General features: G+C 40.7%; 4 non-coding genes across 4 annotated transcripts; all 4 read left to right on the forward strand.

Annotated features, from left to right (window-relative positions):
* Nucleotides 1-14,819: 14,819 nt before the first annotated feature.
* On the forward strand, nucleotides 14,820-14,983 carry LOC147270151 (U1 spliceosomal RNA). The gene has a single exon (XR_015117015.1). It is a non-coding gene; the product is annotated as a U1 spliceosomal RNA (small nuclear RNA).
* A 580-nt stretch (nucleotides 14,984-15,563) lies between these two features.
* On the forward strand, nucleotides 15,564-15,754 carry LOC147270152 (U2 spliceosomal RNA). The gene has a single exon (XR_015116394.1). It is a non-coding gene; the product is annotated as a U2 spliceosomal RNA (small nuclear RNA).
* A 542-nt stretch (nucleotides 15,755-16,296) lies between these two features.
* LOC147270153 (U1 spliceosomal RNA) lies at nucleotides 16,297-16,460 on the forward strand. Its single transcript, XR_015116669.1, has one exon. It is a non-coding gene; the product is annotated as a U1 spliceosomal RNA (small nuclear RNA).
* Nucleotides 16,461-17,046: 586 nt separating this feature from the next.
* LOC147270154 (U2 spliceosomal RNA) lies at nucleotides 17,047-17,237 on the forward strand. The gene has a single exon (XR_015117072.1). It is a non-coding gene; the product is annotated as a U2 spliceosomal RNA (small nuclear RNA).
* The last annotated feature ends 58 nt before the right edge of the window (nucleotides 17,238-17,295 follow it).

Below are 17,295 nucleotides of genomic sequence, written 5' to 3' on the forward strand. Positions count from 1 at the left end.
ATCACTGTAGCATCATTTCTTAGGTTAGTAGCAACTCTCATTACATCACTGTAGCATCATTTTTAGGTTTGTAGCAACTCTCACTATATTACTTTAGCATCATTTTGAGGATAGTAGCAACTCTCACGACATCACTGGAGCCTCATTTTTAGGTTAGTAGCAACTCTCATTACATCACTGTAGCATCATTTTGAGGTTCGTAGAAACTCTCACGACATCACTGTCAGCATCATTTTAAGGTTAGTAGCAAGTCTCACTACATGACTGTCACCATCATTTTTAATTTAGTAGTAACTCTCACTACATTACTGTAGCATCATTTCTTAGGTTAGTAGCAACTCTCATTACATCAGTGGAGCCTCATTTTGAAATAAGTAGCAACTCTCATTACATTACTTTCGCGTCATTTTGAGATTAGTAGCAACTTGCACCACATCACTGTAGCATCATTTTCAGGTTTTTAGCAACTCTCACTACATCACTGTCAGCATCCTTTTGAGGTTTGTAGCAACTCTCACTTCATCACTTTCAGCATCATTTTGAGGATAGTAGCAACTCTCACTACATTACTGAAGCATCATTTTGGAGGATAGTAGCAACTCTAACGACATCACTGTAAGCATCATTTTTAGGTTAGTAGCAACTCTCACGACATCACTCTAGCATCATTTTGAGGTCGGTAAAAACTCTCACTACATGACTGTCAGCATCATTTTTAAAGGTTTTAAGCAACTCTTACTGCATCACTGGAGCATCATTTTGAGGTTTTTAGAAAACCGAATACATTACTGTAGCATCATTTTGAGGATCGTAGCAACTCTCACTACATCACTGTAGCATCATTTTGAGGTTTTTAGCAACCTAATACATTACTGTAGCATCATTTTGAGGATCGTAGCAACTCTCACTACATCACTGTAGAATCATTTTGAGGTTCGTAGCAACTCTCACCACATTACTTTAGCATCATTTTGAGGTTCGTAGCAACTCTCACCACATCACTGTAGCATCATTTCTTAAGTAAGTAGCAACTCTCATTACATCACTTTGGCATGATTTTGAAATTACTATCAACTCTCACCACATCACTGTAGCATCATTTTGAGGTTCTTAACAACTCTCACTACATGACTGTCAGCATCATTTTGAGGTTTTAAGCAACTCTTACTGCATCACTGGAGCATCATTTTGAGGTCCGTAGCAACTCTCACTACATCACTGTAGCATCATTTGAGATTTTAAGCAACTCTCACTACATCACTGTAGCATCATTTGGAGGATAGTAGAAACTCTCACCATATCAGTGTCGCATCATTTTAAGATTTTAAGAAACTCTCACCACATCACTGTAGCATCATTTTGAGATATGAAGCAACTCTCACTACATCACTTTAGCATCATTTCTTCGATGAGTAGCAACTCTCACTGTATCACTGTAGCATCATTTTGAGGTTTTTAGCAACTCTCACTACATCACTGTAGCATCATTTTGAGGGTCGTAGCAACTCTCACTACATTACTGACAGCATCATTTTGATTTTTTTTTTCAACTCTCACCACATCACTTTAGCATCATTTTGAGATTTTTAGCAACTCTTTCCACATGACTGTCGCATCATTTTGAGGTTTGGAGCAACTCTCACTACATTACTGGTGCATCATTTTGAGGTTCGTGGCAACTCTCACTACATCACTGTAGCATCATTTTGAGGATTTTAGCAACTCTCACCACATCACTTTAGCATCATTTTGAGATTTTTAGCAACACTTACAACATTACTGTAGCATTATTGAGGTTCGTAGCAAGTCTCACTTCATTACTTACAGCATCATTTTGAGATTTTTAGCAACTCTCATCACATCACTTTAGCATCATTTTGAGGATAGTAGCAACTCTCACTACATGACTGTCAGCATCATTTTAAGGTTTTAAGCAACTCTTACTACATCACTGGAGCATCATTTTGACGTTCGTAGCAACTCTCACTACATCACTGTAGCATCATTTTGAGGTTTTAGCAACCTAATACATTACTGTAGCATCATTTTGAGGATCGTAGCAACTCTCACTACATCACTGTTGCATCATTTGAGATTTTAAGCAACTCTCACTACATCACTGTAGCATCATTTGGAGGATAGTAGCAACTCTCACCACATCACTGGAGCATCATTTTGAGGTTCGTAGCAACTCTCACTATATCACTTTAGCATCATTTTGAGATTTTTAGCAACTCTCACCACATTACTGTCAGCATCATTTTGAGATTTTAAGAAACTCTCACCACATCACTGTCGCATCATTTTGAGATTTTAAGAAACTCTCACCACATCACTGTAGCATCATTTTGAGGTTTTAAGCAACTCTTACTGCATCACTGGAGCATCATTTTCAGGTCCGTAGCAACTCTCACTACATCACTGTCGCATCATTTTGAGGTTTTAAGCAACTCTCACCACATTACTGTAGCATCATTTTGAGGTTCCTAGCAACTCTCACTACATGACTGTCACCATCATTTTGAGGTTTGTACCAACTCTCACTTCATCACTTTCAGCATCATTTTGAGGATAGTAGCAACTCTCACGACATCACTGTAAGCATCATTTTTAGGTTAGGAGCAACTCTCACGACATCACTCTTGCATCATTTTGAGGTCGGTAACAACTCTCACCACATCACTGTAGCATCATTTCTTAGGTACATAGCAACTTTCACAACATCACTTTAGCATCATTTTGAGATTAGTAGCAACTCTCACTACATCACTCTAGCATCATTTTGAGGTCGGTAACAATTCTCACCACATCACAGTAGCATCATTTCTTAGGTACATAGCAACTCTCACAACATCACTTTAGCATCATTTTGAGATTAGTAGCAAGTATCACTACATCACAGTGGCATCATTTCTTAGGTTTGTAGCAACTCTCACCACATCACTGTAGCATCATTTTGAGATTAGTAGCAACTCTCACCATATAACTTTAGCATCATTTTGAGGATAGTAGCAACTCTCACGACATTACTGGAGCCTCATTTTTAGGTTTTTAGCAACTATCACTACATCACTGTGGCATCAGTTCTTAGGTTTGTAGCAACTCTCACCACATCACTGTAGCATCATTTCTTAGGTTAGTAGAAACTCTCATTACATCACTTTAGCATCATTTTGAGATTAGTAGCAACTCTCACCCCATCACTGTGGCATCATTTCTTAGGTTAGTAGCAACTCTCATTACATCACTGTCAGCATCATTTTGAGGTTTTTAGCAACTCTCACTACATGACTGTAGCATCATTTTTTAGGTTAGTAGCAACTCTCACCACATCACTGTGGCATCATTTTAAGGTTTTAAGCAACTCTTACTGCATCACTGGAGGATCATTTTGAGATTTGAAGCAACTCTCAACACATCACTTTAGCATCATTTCTTAGATTAGTAGCAACTCTCACTACATCACTGCAGCATCATTTTGAGGTTTTTAGCAACTCTTCCTACATCACTGTAGCATCATTTTGAGGATAGTAGCAAATCTCACTTCATGACTGTCAGCATCATTTTGAGGTTCGTAGCAACTCTTACTACATCACTGGAGCATCATTTTGAGTTTTTTGAAACTATTACCACATCACTGTCACATAATTTTGAGATTTTTAGCAACTGTCACGACATCACTGTAGCATCATTTGGAGGATAGTAGCAACTGTCACTACATGACTGTCAGCATCATTTTTAAAGGTTTTAAGCAACTCTTACTGCATCACTGGAGCATCATTTTGAGGTTTTTAGTCAACCGAATACATTACTGTAGCATCATTTTGAGGATCGTAGCAACTCTCACTACATCACTGTAGCATCATTTTGAGGTTTTTAGCAACCTAATACATTACTGGAGCCTCATTTTTAGGTTTTTAGCAACTATCACTACATCACTGTGGCATCAGTTCTTAGGTTTGTAGCAACTCTCACCACATCACTGTAGCATCATTTCTTAGGTTAGTAGCAACTCTCATTACATCACTTTAGCATCATTTTGAGATTAGTAGCAACTCTCACCCCATCACTGTGGCATCATTTCTTAGGTTAGTAGCAACTCTCATTACATCACTGTCAGCATCATTTTGAGGTTTTTAGCAACTCTCACTACATGACTGTAGCATCATTTTTTAGGTTAGTAGCAACTCTCACCACATCACTGTGGCATCATTTTAAGGTTTTAAGCAACTCTTACTGCATCACTGGAGGATCATTTTGAGATTTGAAGCAACTCTCAACACATCACTTTAGCATCATTTCTTAGATTAGTAGCAACTCTCACTACATCACTGCAGCATCATTTTGAGGTTTTTAGCAACTCTTCCTACATCACTGTAGCATCATTTTGAGGATAGTAGCAAATCTCACTTCATGACTGTCAGCATCATTTTGAGGTTCGTAGCAACTCTTACTACATCACTGGAGCATCATTTTGAGTTTTTTGAAACTATTACCACATCACTGTCACATCATTTTGAGATTTTTAGCAACTGTCACGACATCACTGTAGCATCATTTGGAGGATAGTAGCAACTGTCACTACATGACTGTCAGCATCATTTTTAAAGGTTTTAAGTAACTCTTACTGCATCACTGGAGCATCATTTTGAGGTTTTTAGTCAACCGAATACATTACTGTAGCATCATTTTGAGGATCGTAGCAACTCTCACTACATCACTGTAGCATCATTTTGAGGTTTTTAGCAACCTAATACATTACTGTAGCATCATTTTGAGGATCATAGCAACTCTCTCTACATCACTGTAGAATCATTTTGAGGTTCGTAGCAACTCTCACCACATCACTGTAGCATCATTTTGAGGTTCTTAACAACTCTCACTACATTACTATCAGCATCATTTTGAGGTTTTAAGCAACTCTTACTGCATCACTGGAGCATCATTTTGAGGTCCGTAGCAACTCTCACTACATCACTGTAGCATCATTTGAGATTTTAAGCAACTCTCACTACATCACTGTAGCATCATTTGGAGGATAGAAGCAACACTCACCACATCACTGGAGCATCATTTTGAGGTTCGTAGCAACTCTCACAACATCACTGTAGCATCATTTGGAGGATAGTAGCAACTCTCACCATATCACTGTCGCATCATTTTAAGATTTTAAGAAACTCTCACCACATCACTGTAGCATCATTTTGAGATTTGAAGCAACTCTCACGACATCACTTTAGCATCATTTCTTCGATGAGTAGCAACTCTCACTGTATCACTGTAGCATCATTTTGAGGTTTTTAGCAACTCTCACTACATCACTGTAGCATCATTTTGAGGGTCGTAGCAACTCTCACTACATTACTGACAGCATCATTTTGATTTTTTTTTTCAACTCTCACCACATCACTTTAGCATCATTTTGAGATTTTTAGCAACTCTTACCACATTACTGTCGCATCATTTTTAGTTTCGGAGCAACTCTCACTACATTACTGGTGCATCATTTTGAGGTTCGTGGCAACTCTCACTACATCACTGTAGCATCATTTTGAGGATTTTAGCAACTCTCACCACATCACTTTAGCATCATTTTGAGATTTTTAGCAACTCTTACCACATCACTAGAGCATCATTTTGACGTTCGTAGCAACTCTCACTACATCACTGTAGCATCATTTTGAGGTTTTAGCAACCTAATACATTACTGTAGCATCATTTTGAGGATCGTAGCAACTCTCTCTGCATCACTGTTGCATCATTTGAGATTTTAAGCAACTCTCACTACATCACTGTCGCATCATTTGGAGGATAGTAGAAACTCTCACCACATCACTGGAGCATCATTTTGAGGTTCGTAGCAACTCTCACTATATCACTTTAGCATCATTTTGAGATTTTTAGCAACTCTCACCACATTACTGTCAGCATCATTTTGAGGTCTTTCGCAACTCTTACCACATCACTGTCGCATCATTTTGAGATTTAAAGAAACTCTCACCACATCACTGTAGAATCATTTTGAGGTTTTAAGCAACTCTTACTGCATCACTGGAGCATCATTTTCAGGTCCGTAGCAACTCTCACTACATCACTGTAGCATCATTTTGAGGTTTTAAGCAACTCTCACCACATTACTGTTGCATCATTTTGAGCTTCGTAGCAACTCTCACTACATTACTGTAGCATCATTTTGAGGTTCGTGGCAACTCTCACTACATCCTGTAGCATCATTTTGAGGATTTTAGCAACTCTCCCCCCATCACTTCAGCATCATTTTTAGATTTTTAGTAACTCCTACTACATTACTGTAGCATCATTTTGAGGTTCGTAGCAACTCTCACTACATCACTGGAGCATCATTTTGAGGTTCGTAGCAACTCTCACTACATTACTGACAGCATCATTTGAGGTTTTGAGAAACTCTCATCACATCACTTTCGCATCATAATGAGATTTTTAGCAATTCTCACCACATCACTGTAGCATCATTTTGAGGATAGTAGCAAATCTCACTTCATGACTGTCAGCATCATTTTGAGGTTCGTAGCAACTCTGACTACATCACTGGAGCATCATTTTGAGTTTTTTGAAACTATTACCACATCACTGTCACATCATTTTGAGATTTTAAGCAACTCTCACTACATCATTGTAGCATCATTTGAAGGATAGTAGCAACTCTCACCACATCACTGTCGCATCATTTTGAGATTTTAAGCAACTCTCACCACATCACTGTAGCATCATTTTGAGATTTGAAGCAACTCTCACTACATCACTGTAGCATCATTTTGAGGTTTTTAGCAACTCTCACTACATCACTGTAGCATCATTTTGAGGGTCGTAGCAACTCTCACTACATTACTGACAGCATCATTTTGATTTTTTTTTTCAACTCTCGCCACATCACTTTAGCTTCATTTTGAGATTTTTAGCAACTCTTACCACATCACTGTCGCATCATTTTTAGGTTCGGAGCAACTCTCACTACATTACTGGTGCATCATTTTGAGGTTCGTGGCAACTCTCACTACATCACTGTAGCATCATTTTGAGATTTTTAGCAACTCTTACCACATCACTGGAGCATCATTTTGACGTTCGTAGCAACTCTCACTACATCACTGTAGCATCATTTTGAGGTTTTAGCAACCTAATACATTACTGTAGCATCATTTTGAGGATCGTAGCAACTCTCTCTACATCACTGTTGCATCATTTGAGATTTTAAGCAACTCTCACTACATCACTGTAGCATCATTTGGAGGATAGTAGCAACTCTCACCACATCACTGGAGCATCATTTTGAGGTTCGTAGCAACTCTCACTATATCACTTTAGCATCATTTTGAGATTTTTAGCAACTCTCACCACATTACTGTCAGCATCATTTTGAGGTCTTTCGCAACTCTTACCACATCACTGTCGCATCATTTTGAGATTTTAAGAAACTCTCACCACATCACTGTAGAATCATTTTGAGGTTTTAAGCAACTCTTACTGCATCACTGGAGCATCATTTTCAGGTCCGTAGCAACTCTCACTACATCACTGTAGCATCATTTTGAGGTTTTAAGCAACTCTCACCACATTCCTGTAGCATCATTTTGAGGTTTTAAGCAACTCTCACCACATTACTGTTGCATCATTTTGAGCTTCGTAGCAACTCTCACTACATCCTGTAGCATCATTTTGAGGATTTTAGCAACTCTCCCCCCATCACTGCAGCATCATCTTTAGATTTTTTGTAACTCCTACTACATTACTGTAGCATCATTTTGAGGTTCGTAGCAACTCTCACTACATCACTGGAGCATCATTTTGAGGTTCGTAGCAACTCTCACTACATTACTGACAGCATCATTTGAGGTTTTGAGCAACTCTCATCACATCACTTTCGCATCATTATGAGATTTTTAGCAATTCTCACCACATCACTGTAGCATCATTTTGAGGATAGTAGAAAATCTCACTTCATGACTGTCAGCATCATTTTGAGGTTCGTAGCAACTCTGACTACATCACTGGAGCATCATTTTGAGTTTTTTGAAACTATTACCACATCACTGTCACATCATTTTGAGATTTTAAGCAACTCTAACTACATCATTGTAGCATCATTTGAAGGATAGTAGCAACTCTCACCACATCACTGTCGCATCATTTTGAGATTTTAAGCAACTCTCACTACATGACTGTCAGCATCATTTTAAGGTTTTAAGCAACTCTTACTGCATCACTTTAGCATCATTTTGAGATTAGTCGCAACTCTCACCCCATCACTGTGGCATCATTTCTTAGGTTAGTAGCAACTCTCATTACATCACTGTCAGCATCATTTTGAGGTTTTTAGCAACTCTCACTACATGACTGTAGCATCATTTTTTAGGTTCGTAGCAACTCTCACCACATCACTGTAGCATCATTTCTTAAGTAAGTAGCCACTCTCATTACATCACTTTGGCATGATTTTGAAATTACTATCAACTCTCACCACATCACTGTAGCATCATTTTGATGTCATGAGCAACTCTTACTACATCACTGTAGCATCATTTTGAGGTTATTAGCAACTCTCATTACATCACTTTAGCATCATTTTGACATTAGTTGCAACTCTCACTACAACACTGTAGCATCATTTCTTAGGTTCGTAGCATCTCTCATTACATCACTTGATTATCATTTCTTATGTGAGAAGAAACTCTCACTACATCACTGTAGCTTTATTTTCAGTTAAGAAGAAACTCTCACTACATCACTGTAGCTTTATTTTCAGTTAAGAAGAAACTCTCACTACATTACTGTAGCTTTATTTTCAGTTAAGAAGAAACTCTCACTACATTACTGTAAGCATCAATTTGAGGATAGTGTCAACTCTTACTTCATCACTGCATCATTTTGAGGTTCGTAGCAACTCTCACTCCATGACTTTAGCATCAATTTTTAGGTTTTAATCAACTCTCACTACATTACTGTCAGCATCAATTTGAGCTTCCTAGTAACTCTCACTACATCACTGTCGCATCATTTCTTAGGTTCGGAGCAACTCTCATTACATCATTTTAGCATCATTTTTAAATTAGTAGCAACTGTCATTACATCACTTGAGCATCATTTTGAGGTTCGTAGAACTCTCACCACATCAGTGTAACATCATTTTGAGGTTAGTAGCAACTCTCACTACATCACTGAAGAATCATTTTGAGAATAGTTGAAACTCTCACTACATCACTGTAGCCTTATTTTGAGTTTAGCAGAAACTCTCACTACATTACTGTCAGCATCATTTTGAGGTTTTTAGCAACTCTCACCACATCACTGGAGCATCATTTCTTAGGGTAGTAGCAACTCTTACTACATCACTGAAGCATCATTTTGAGGATAGTAGTAACTCTTACTACACCACTGTCGAATCATTTAAAGGTTCGTAGCAATTCTCACTACATTACTGTCAGCATCATTTTGAGGTTCGTAGAACTCTCACCACATCACTGTAGCATCCTTTCTTAGGTTAGTAGCAAGTCTCATTACATCACTTCAGCATCATTTTGAGGTTCGTAGCAACTCTCATGACATCACTTTAGCATCATTTTTAAATTAGTAGCAACTGTCATTACATCACTTGAGCATCATTTTGAGGTTCGTAGAACTCTCACCACATCAGTGTAACATCATTTTGAGGTTAGTAGCAACTCTCACTACATCACTGAAGAATCATTTTGAGAATAGTTGAAACTCTCACTACATCACTGTAGCCTTATTTTGAGTTTAGCAGAAACTCTCACTACATTACTGTCAGCATCATTTTGAGGTTTTTAGCAACTCTCACCACATCACTGGAGCATCATTTCTTAGGGTAGTAGCAACTCTTACTACATCACTGAAGCATCATTTTGAGGATAGTAGTAACTCTTACTACACCACTGTCGAATCATTTAAAGGTTCGTAGCAATTCTCACTACATTACTGTCAGCATCATTTTGAGGTTCGTAGAACTCTCACCACATCACTGTAGCATCCTTTCTTAGGTTAGTAGCAAGTCTCATTACATCACTTTAGCATCATTTTGAGATTCGTAGCAACTCTCATGACATCACTATCAGCATCATTTTGAGGTTAGTCGCAACTCTCACTACATTATTGTGGCATCATTTTGAGGTTTTTCGCAACTCTCACTACATCACTGTAGCATCATTTGTTTGGTTAGTGGCAATTCTTATTACATCACTGTAGCATCATTTGAGCATCGTAGCAACTCTCACTACATCACTGTAGCATCATTTTGAGGATTTTTGAAACTCCCACTTCATGAGTGTCAGCATCATTTTGAGATTAGTAGCAACTCTCACTACATCACTGTAGCATCAGTTTGAGGTTTTTAGCAACTGTCACAACATTACTGATAGCATCATTTTGAGATTTTTAGCAACTCTCACTACATCACTATCAGCATCATTTTGAGGTTGGTAGCAACTCTCACTACATCACTGTAGCATTATTTTGAGTTAACAGAAACTCACACTACATTACTGTCAGTATCATTTTTAGGTTTTTAGCAACTCTCACTAAATGACTTTAGCATCATTTTGAGGTTCGTAGCAGCTCTCATGACATCACTTTGGCATCATTTTGAGGTTTGTAGCAACTCTCACTACATTACTGTAGCTTTATTTTGAGTTAAGCAGAAACTGTCACTACACTACTGTCAGTATCATTTTTAGGGTTTTAGCAACTCTCACTACATCACTGTAGCATTATTTTGAGATAAGTAGCAACTCTCACTACATCACTGAAGCATCATTTTGAGATTTTTAGCAACTCTCACTACATAACTGTAGCATCATTTTGAGGATAGTAGCAACTCTCACTACATCACTGTAGCATCATTTGGAGGATAGTAGCAACTCTCACTAAATGACTGTCAGCATCATTTTAAGGTTTCAAGCAACTCTCACCACATCACTGTAGCATCATTCATAGATTTTAAGCAACTCTCACTACATAACTGTAGCATCATTTTGAGGTTAGTAGCAACTCTCACTACATCACTGTAGCATCATTTTGAGGTTTTTCGCAACTCTCACCACATCACTGTAGCATCATTTTGAGGTTCGTAGCAACTCTCACTACATTACTGTTAGCATCATTTTGAGGTTCGTAGCAACTCTCACTACATTACTGTAGCATCATTTTGAGGTTTTTCGCAACTCTCACCACATCACTGTAGCATCATTTTGAGGTTCGTAGCAACTCTCACTACATTACTGACAGCATCATTTTGAGGTTTTAAGCAACTCTCACTACATTACTGTAGCATCATTTTGAGGTTTTTAGCAACTCTCACCACATCACTGAAGAATGATTTTGAGATTTTTAGCAACTCTTACTACATCACTGTAGCATCATTTTGAGGAAAGTAGCAACTCTCACTTCATGACTGTCAGCATCATTTTAAGGTTTGAAGCAACTCTCACTACATCACTGGAGCATCATTTTGAGGTTTTTAGCAACTCTCACAACATCACTGAAGCATCATTTTGAGATTTTTAGCAACTCTTACGACATCACTGTAGCATCATTTTGAGCTTCGTAGCAACTCTCACTAAATCACTGTTGCATCATTTCTTAGGTTTGTAGCAATTCTTTTTACATCACTGGAGCATCATTTCTTAGATTAGTAGCAACTCTCACTACATTACTGGAGCATCATATTGAGGTTCGTAGTGTCACGTCCCCATGGTCACGGGCATGGGGGCGTTGCATTATTTTTGACTTCCTTCCCTTCTCAGGTTCGAGCTTCATGGGGCGGAGCTGCTGACTAATTGGGAGCACCTGGGCCCGGCATCTCCCAGCTATAAAGCAGGCGATCAACCTGGCCGGTTGTCTCTCGCTCACTCCTCCTGGCCCACGTCGGAGCGATGGTTGTGTTTCTTGAGTTATGTCTTGTTTAGTTCTCTGCATCCATCACACCGCACACATACACCCCCTGTACACTCATGCACACACTCGCACTCACCACTGACACTACTGATAACCACACTCCACTGTACGTTATGGTTTGCCTTGTGTTGATTTTGCGTTACTAATAATAAATTATTAGTTGTGTTTCACGTTTAGTCTGCGTCTCCCTCCTTCGATGTCACGATTTCTGAGCCGGGTCGTGACAGAAGCAACTCTCACCACATCACTGTCGCATTATTTTGAGATTTTAAGCAACTCTCAGTACATCACTGGAGCATCATTTTGAGGTTCATCGAAACTCTCACTACATCACTGTAGCATCATTTGGAGGATAGTAGCAACTCTCACTACATGACTGTCAGCATCATTTTAAGGTTTTCAGCAACTCTCAGTACATCACTGGAGCATCATTTTGAGGATAGTAGCAACTCTCACCACATCACTTTCGCATCATTTATTAGGTTAGAAGCAACTCTCATGACATCACTTTCGCATCTTTTTGAAATTAGTAGATACCCTCATTACATCACTGTCAGCATCATTTTGAGTTCATTATTATCATTGAGGTTATTCGAATCTTTCACTGCATTACTGTTAGCATTATTTTGATTTCATTAGCAATTCTTACGACATCTCTGTCGCATTATTTTGAGGTTATTAGCAACTCTTCCTACATCCCTGTAGCATTGTTTTTGAGGTCGTTAGCAACTCTTCCTACATCACTGTAGCATTTTTTGAGGTTATTCGCAAATCTTACGACATCACTCTCAGCATCATTTGAGATCATTAGTAACTTTAATTACATCACTGTAGCATCGTTTTGAGGTTCGTAGCAAATATTACTACAAGACTGTCAGCATCACTTTGAGGTTATTCGAAACTTTCACTACATTACTGTCAGCATCACTTTCAGTTTGTTAGCAATCCTTAGAACATCACGGTAGCATCATTTTGAGGTTCGTAGCAACTATTACTACAATAATGTCAGTATTATTTTGAGTTTATTAGCAATTCTTACGACATCACTTTCGCATTATTTTGAGTTTTTTAGCAACTCTTACTAGATTACCGTCAGCATCATTTTGAGTTCATTAGCAATTCTTACAACATCACTGTCGCATCATTTTGAGTTCATTAGCAATTCTTACGACATCACTGTCGCATCATTTTGAGGTTATTAGCAACTATTACTACATTACTGTCAGCATCACTGAGTTTATTAGCATCCATCACCACGTGACTGTTAGCATCGTTTTGAGTTCAATAGCAATTCTTACGACATCACTGTCATCATCATTTTTAGGTTACTCGCAGCTCTAACCACATGACTGTCAGCATCACTTTGAGGTTATTCGAAACTTTCACTACATTACTGTTAGTATCATTTTGAGTTTATTAGCAATTCTTACGACATCACAGTAGCATTATTTTGAGTTTCGTAGCAACTCTTACTACATGACTGTCAGCATCACTTTGAGGTTATTCGAAACACTTACTACATTGCTGGAAGCATCACTGAGTTGATTAGCAACTATCACTACATTACAGTTAGCATCATTTTAAGTTCATTAGCAATTCTTCCGACATCACTTTCAGCATCATTTTGAGGTTATTACCAATTCTTCTGACATCACTGTCGCATTATTTTGAGGTTGTTAGCAACTCTTACTACATTACTGTTGCATTATTTTAAGCAACTCTTTCTAACTGACTTTCAGCATCACTTTGAGGTTGTTCAAAACACTGACTAATTACTTTAAGCATCACTGAGTTAATTAGCAACTATCACTACATTACTGTTAACATCATTTTGAGTTCATTAGCAATTCTTCCGACATCACTGTCGCAATATTTTGAGGTTCGTAGCAACTTTTACTACATTACTGTCAGCATCACTTTTAGGTTATTCAAAACTTTCACTCCATTACTGTTAGCATCATTTTGAGTTCATTAGCAATTCTTACTACATCACTGTCGCATCATTTTGAGATCATTAGCAATTCTTCCGACATCACTATCGCATTATTTTGAGGTTCGTAGCAACTCTTTCTACTTTACTGTTGCATTATTTTGACGTTATTAGCAGCTCTCACTACATTACTGTCAGAATCATTTTGAGGTTATTAGCAGCTCTCACTAGATTACTGTCAGCATCATTTTGAGTTCATTAGCAATTCTTACTACATTACTGTTGCATTATTTTGAGGTTAGTAGCAACTCTTACTACATGACTGTCAGCATCACTTTGAGGTTGTTTGAAACACTTACTACATTACTGTAAGCATCACTGAGTTTATTAGCAACTATCACTACATTACTGTTAGCATCATTTTGAGTTTATTAGCAATTCTTACGACATCACTGTATTATCAATTTGAGGTTAGTTTCAACTTTTCCAAAATTACCGTCAGCATCATTTTGAAATCATTAGCATTTCTTCCGACATCACTGTCGCATTATTTTGAGATTATTAGCAATTCTTCCGACATCATTGTCGCATTATTTTGAAGTTCATAGAAACTCTTACTACATGACTGTCAGCATTACTTTGAGGTTATTCGAAACTTTCACAACATTACTTTTAGCATCATTTTGAGTTCATTAGCAATTCTAATGCGGCTCGAGGCCACGCTGGTTCACCGAGCGACAAGGTGAGCCTTGAAAACGGCATCGGTCGAGCTTCCCGGGCTTGGGATATCCGACATCCGGCATCGTTGTGAGAAACAAAGGGGGCTGCGCACGCGGCAGATTGGCACAAGGTAGGAAAGATCAGGCGCTGTGTCGGCCTCCCTGCCTGTCAGTCAGAAGGCTGTGTCCCTGGAGCTCATGTCTGTTCCTAAGCTCAGCGAGTCATACTTACCTGGCAGGGGAGATACTATGATCAGCAAGGTGGTTCTCCCCGGGTGAGGCTCAGCCATTGCTCTGGGGCTGTGCTGACCCTGGTGAATTCCCCAAATGTGTGAATCTCAACTGCATAATTTCTGACAGTGGGGGACTGCGTCCGCGCTCTCCCCTGTGATCGTGTGAAAAAAGGAAAGAAAGAAAGAAAGGCCGACCACGGCGGCAACAACGGTGACCGCCTGTCCCGGCCAGTTGGCGGTCTCCTCTTGTGCTGGCCAGCCTGAGGAGACCGCGGAGGACGTAGCCTCGATGAGCTCCCAGTATCTCTCACACCTTCCAGCCCTAAATGAAGAGGGCAGGGTTTCTGCCACATTTAGTTGAGGGTCATGGTATCTGACAAGCCCTGGGCTCAGGACAATACATCCACGGCTCGTCTTCGCAGTAAGTGGAATGATACCAGAGAATTCATGCGTGGGAGGAGATCAACTTGGAAAACCCCGACTCCAGGATGAGTCGCTGGCTTGTGGCTTTGAACACCGCTTTGTTTTACTTTGAGTCGCCCCACTAGCATAGCAGGGTGAAGGCACCGATTGCCTTTGCTTTGGATAGCAGTGGGGACAACCAGTGTGCCAGATGTAGTGTTTATGGCACTGCATTTTGTGTCGCCACCCAAAATGTTGCAGTTCCTGCCCACAGTCGCGGCCGGGATTGGCTGTACCGGGGGTGCTGGCTCTCACGTCGGGTGGCTGACAGGCATCGCTTCTCGGCCTTTTGGCTAAGATCAAGTGTAAGATCTGTTCTTATCAGTTTAATATCTGGTACGTTCCCTATCCGGGAACCATATATTAAATTGCTTTTTGGAACAGGGAGATGGAACGGGAGCTTGCTCCGTCCTTTCCACGCATCAACCTGGTATTGCAGTGTTTCCAGGAGTGGTGCAATGCCCCGCATTTCTCGTCGGAAATAAAACAAGCCTCCGCCAGGCACTCGCTCACCTGCTCCACCCAAAGCCGGACCAGGGTTCTCCTCCTGCACTGCAGCTTTTCCTCAGCCTGCGGCCGCAATGGCCTTCCAGGAACAGTGCGGGCCCCTCCCCTTTTGTCAGGAGCAAATCCCGTGCTCTTCAGGCCAACTCTCGAGTGCTGCACATGAGGCCGGGGCTGGATTTCCGCCCGCGCTGCCGCTGGGCGTCAAGTTGTGGCTCCGTTTGCACTCCAGATAAGGATGGAGGTCCGCTGACGGCACTGCTCTCGGAGCCTTTCCCAAAAGGCTTTGGAATGCACTCTGAAAGACCTGAACCTTCAATGTGCCTGAGCTTCCCGGGCTTGGGATATCCGACATCCGGCATCGTTGTGAGAAACAAAGGGGGCTGCGCACGCGGCAGATTGGCACAAGGTAGGAAAGATCAGGCGCTGTGTCGGCCTCCCTGCCTGTCAGTCAGAAGGCTGTGTCCCTGGAGCTCATGTCTGTTCCTAAGCTCAGCGAGTCATACTTACCTGGCAGGGGAGATACCATGATCAGCAAGGTGGTTCTCCCCGGGTGAGGCTCAGCCATTGCACTGGGGCTGTGCTGACCCTGGTGAATTCCCCAAATGTGGGAATCTCAACTGCATAATTTCTGACAGTGGGGGACTGCGTCCGCGCTCTCCCCTGTGATCGTGTGAAAAAAGGAAAGAAAGAAAGAAAGGCCGACCACGGCGGCAACAACAACAACGGTGACCGCCTGTCCCGGCCAGTTGGCGGTCTCCTCTTGTGCTGGCCAGCCTGAGGAGACCGCGGAGGACGTAGCCTCGATGAGCTCCCAGTATCTCTCACACCTTCCAGCCCTAAATGAAGAGGGCAGGGTTTCTGCCACATTTAGTTGAGGGTCATGGTATCTCACAAGCCCTGGGCTCAGGACAATACATCCACGGCTCGTCTTCGCAGTAAGTGGAATGATACCAGAGAATTCATGCGTGGGAGGAGATCAACTTGGAAAACCCCGACTCCAGGATGAGTCGCTGGCTTGTGGCTTTGAACACCGCTTTGTTTTACTTTGAGTCGCCCCACTAGCATAGCAGGGTGAAGGCACCGATTGCCTTTGCTTTGGATAGCAGTGGGGACAACCAGTGTGCCAGATGTAGTGTTTATGGCACTGCATTTTGTGTCGCCACCCAAAATGTTGCAGTTCCTGCCCACAGTCGCGGCCGGGATTGGCTGTACCGGGGGTGCTGGCTCTCACGTCGGGTGGCTGACAGGCATCGCTTCTCGGCCTTTTGGCTAAGATCAAGTGTAGTATCTGTTCTTATCAGTTTAATATCTGGTACGTTCCCTATCCGGGAACCATATATTAAATTGCTTTTTGGAACAGGGAGATGGAACGGGAGCTTGCTCCGTCCTTTCCACGCATCAACCTGGTATTGCAGTGTTTCCAGGAGTGGTGCAATGCCCCGCATTTCTCGTCGGAAATAAAACAAGCCTCCGCCAGGCACTCGCTCACCTGCTCCAC

The sequence above is a fragment of the Aulostomus chinensis genome, chromosome 1 (assembly GCF_037954235.1).
Source record: "Aulostomus chinensis isolate RoL2024-O1b breed Wild chromosome 1, RoL_Achi_v1.0, whole genome shotgun sequence".
NCBI lineage: Eukaryota > Metazoa > Chordata > Actinopteri > Syngnathiformes > Aulostomidae > Aulostomus > Aulostomus chinensis.